Consider the following 4,579-nt stretch of genomic DNA (forward strand, 5'->3'; position numbering starts at 1 on the left):
AAGCCACCTAGCTATTTTATAAATATTAGAGTTCCAAATTTTTCTCCCTCCCTCCCTTTCCTCCCCCCTCCACAAGACAGCAACTAGATTATATATGTACAATCCACAAGTGATCTTTTCATCAGTTCTTTCTATGGGAGTGGATAGTAAGCTTTGTCATTAGTCCCTTGGGATTGTCTTGGATCATTGCATTGCTGAGAGTAGTTAAGTCATTCACAATTGCTCATTGAACAATTCTGCTGTCACTATGCACAATGCCCTCCCAGCTCTACTCACTTCATTATACATCAGTTTCATGAGCCTTTCCAGGTTTTTCTGAGATCATCCTGCTTGTCATTTCCTATAGCACAATACCATTCCACCACAATCATATAGCACATCTTTTTCCATCATTCCTCAGTTGATGGATATTCCGTTGATTCTCAATTCTTAGCCACCACAAAGAGTTGCTATAAATATTTTTTGTACAATTTTCCCCCTTTTTTCTTTTTCATGATTACTATTGTTAACTGTTTCCCTTCCATCATCTTCCCTTCCCCATGATATTTATTCTATTATCCATCTTCTTTCATCCTATCTCTCTTAAAAAGGGATTTGTTTCTGTCTGTCCCCTCCCCCAATCTGTCCTTTCTTCTTTTGCCCCTCTCTCTTTATGCCCTTCCCCTCCTATTTTCCTGCAGGGTTAGAGAGATTACTTCATCCAATTAAGTGTGTATATTATTCCCTCCTTGAGCAAATTCTGAAGAGATTGAGGTCTTTGATGAGTGTTAGGCTCATTTACTACCCAGATTAAATAGATTACTCCATGCAGTTGGGTGTGTGTGTGTTAATCCCTGATGAGTTTAAGGTCTTTGAGCCTTTTCTGATGAGTGTAAAATTCATTTACTGCCCTGCTCCTCCCCCATATCTTCCCCCCACTCCATAAGCCTTTTCCTGTTTCTTTCATGTAGGATTTCACCTCCCCTCCCCTAGTGCATTCCCCATACCCCTCAATTTAACCCTAAAGATGTCATCATGGGGCAGCTAGGTGACCCAGTGGACAAAGCATCCACCCTGGACCCAAGGGGATCCCAACCAAAACCCGGCCTCAGACACAAGACAGTCACCCACTGCACGACCCCAGGTATGTCTCCCAACTCCAATTTTTTATGGTTCTCTAGGGTCCTGTATTTGAAAGTCAAATTTGCCATTCAGTTCAGGTCTTTTCATCATAAATATCTGAAGTCCTCTTTTTCATTAAAGTCCCATTTTTACCTATGAAAGATTATGATGAGTTTTGCTGGGTAGGTGATTCTTGGTTGTAATTCCAATTCCTTTGCCCTCTGGAATATCATATTCCATGCCTTCCAGTCCTTTAATGTAGAAGCTGCTAGATCTTGTGCTATCCTGATTTCAATTTACAGCAGTATAGTTGAAAGCCTGCCTAAACTCATATCCTGCCTTTAATGTCTCCTCTGTAATATGGAGCTGTCATCTGTGAAGAACCTATGGCACAACATGGTTGTTGTAATATAGTAAAGCACTTTAAAATATACACTATTATTATGAGAGAAGAGGCAGCTATGTGGCATAATGGATTAAACTTCAGATTCAAACCCAGGGAAACTGAGTTCAAATCCTGCCTCAGACAATTACTAGCTTTATGACCCTGGGTAAGTCACTTAAATTCTGTCTGTCTATTTCCTCATCTGTAAAATGGGGGTAAGAATAGCACCTACTAGGGGCAACTAGGTGGCGCAGTCGATAGGGCACCGGCCCTGGATTCAGGAGGACCTGAGTTCAAATACGGCCTCAGACACTTGACACTAGCTGTGTGACCCTGGGCAAGTTACTTAACCCCAACCGCCTCACAAACAAAAACAACAACAACAAAAGAATAGCATCTACTTCCCAGGGTTGTTGTGTGAATCAGATGAGCTAATGTATGTAAGATGCTTTGTAAACTTTAAAGCACTCATAAATGTTATTTACTACTAATAGTTAGAGATGTCAGAGAATGCCAAAAGTCAAGTTTCCTTAGTCTTAGGATCTTTGTACCGGGGGAAGATGCAGAAAGAGTGTTGGATTTGGAGTACAAGGACCTAGGTTCAAATCCTGAACCTCTCTGGGCCTGAGCTTCCCCATCTGTTCAATGAAAGGGTTGGCCAAGATGGCTTCTAAGGTTTCTTCCAGTTTTATGTCTAAGATCCTGCTTGGAACTCTTCCAGAGGAGAAAAACAGCCCTTCAGTAGTGAAAGGACTAAAGCATTTGAAGTCAGATGACCTTAGATCGGAATCTTGATTCTGTTACTTATTCAGCACATGACCTCAGATGCGTCACTTCTCTCTGTGGATAGTTATCTTCTGTAAGATGATGGGGCCCAATAAGGTGACCCCTAAATTTTCTTCCAGTCCCATTTTCTATGATTCTTCTAGGAACTCTTCCAGAGAAGAAAAATCAATACTGGTTTAGAAAACCCTGAGTTTAAAGCCTGCCTCAGACACTTACTAGCTTTATGACCCTGGGTAAATCACACCTATCAGTTTCCCCATCTGTAAAATGGGGATAAGAGCCCTGACCTCACAAAGTTGTTGTGAGGAGCAAGTGAAATAATGTATGCAAAATGTACTTTGTATATGCTATTATAACATTAATAATTATTATTGCAAGGAACAATGGATTTGGAGTCAGATGACCTGCATCTGAATCATGTCTCTGTGCCAGTGTTCAGAGGAAGAAATCCACACTACCAATAGCCATATGAAAAAAAAAAAACTTTAAATCACTAATAGAGAAATGAAAATGAAAACAAATATGAAGTACCTCATGGCACTCATCAGATTGCCAAAGCTGACAAAAGGGTAAAATGACAAATGCTGGAGGGACTGTGGGAAAACAGGTACATTAATGTATTCCTGGTGGAGTTGTGAAGTATTCTAACTATTCTGGAAAGCAATTTGTAATTATGACTAAAAATCTATTAAATTACGAATACCCTTTGACCCAACCATAACACTATTTGTTCTATACCCCCAAAGAGAGCAAAGAAAGAAGAATGGGACCCATACATACAAAAATATTTGTAGCAGCTCTTTTGTGGTGCAAAGAATTGGAAGTTCAGGTTCATCAAATGGAAAATGTGACAAACCAAGTTACAGTCTATGTACACTATAGAATACTATTCGGCTCTAATAATGATGAAGGGAATGGTTTTAGAGAACCTGGGAAGACTTGTATGAACTGAGGCAGAGTGGGATGGGCAGAACCTGGAGAACAATTTATTTAACAGATGACAGTGTAAGGATAAACCACTTTGAAAGACTTGGGAATACCCATCTACACAATAGAACTGACCACAATTCAAGATGAAACATAGCCCACCTCCTGATAAAGGGGATGGACTCAAGTGTGCAGATGGAGAAAATTTTGTTTTGGACTTAGTTAAGTTAGGCAGGTGTTGGTGAAGTGGATAGAATGCCAGGCCTGGAATCAGGAAGAGTTCAAATGTGACCTTAGACACTTATTAGCCGTGTGACCCTGACCCTGGGCAAGTCACTAAACTTGTTTGCCTCAGTTTCCTCATCTGTAAAATAAGCTGGAGGAAATTGCAAACCATTCCTAGACCTTTGCCAAGACAACCCCAAATGGGGTCACACAAAGTCTGACACCACTGTTTCAATGAGGTCATTGGTTTTGCTCAACTATACATATTTGTAACCAGTCTTGGTTTTCTTGCTTTCTCCATGGAGGGGGACAGGGAGAAGAACAAAGTAGGAGAGAGGGATCTGCAAACAAAAATTAATTTAATTAAAAAAAAATCTCAGCTCTGGCAATTACTACCAGTGTCTCCCAGGACGAGTCACAACTTTTCTGTGCCTCTCTTTCCTCAGTCAAAAATGAGGGGTTTGGCCAAGTTGGCCTCGAAGATCCCTTCCAGGTCTAAATGACCCTATGACCTTTCATTCCCAGGCACGGAACCTTCGTCGCCCGCCTCTGGTTTCAGATAGGGAGATACCGGCAGTCGCCCGTAGACAAAAGGAGCAAGATAAAAGGCTTCGGGGAGGGGGAGTGCCTAAGGTCGCCGGGCCCCCGCGGGGCTAAAGGCTGAGCCAAGAAGTCCTTGGCCCCTTTGATCAGACTTGTAAGTTTACTGCCCGGACCCGGCGGCGTCCGCCAACAGCAGTTCCCCAGCTGGAGCGAGGATGCCAGACCCTCCCCCAGGGTCTCCTCACAAAGGTCAGGAATGGCTCACCCCGGGCGCCCGGAGCCAGGTTCGCTCCCTCCCGGGGTTCTGACTTGCAGAGGCGCATCAAAGAAGCTCAGCTCGCTTACGTTCGCTCTCCCCCACCCCTTCCCCCGACTATGTCGTCACCGCCCCCGGGGATGATGTTTCCAGCCATAGGAGAATCTTCCTGCCACTCGAACATTAGCTCCCGCTCACACCTAAGCCGGCTCGGGTTTCCCCTCCCTTCCCGGCTTCCCCGTAATTTGCCACGATCGGGTTGGCCCAGGTGATTGGCCCTCCCCGGAGAGAAGGCCGCGACTGGCTGAGTGAAGGCGCGAGTTTCCGCCCCCTCTCTCCCATTGGACCGTGGTTTG

Source organism: Dromiciops gliroides, chromosome 2 (assembly GCF_019393635.1).
Source record: "Dromiciops gliroides isolate mDroGli1 chromosome 2, mDroGli1.pri, whole genome shotgun sequence".
Lineage (NCBI taxonomy): Eukaryota > Metazoa > Chordata > Mammalia > Microbiotheria > Microbiotheriidae > Dromiciops > Dromiciops gliroides.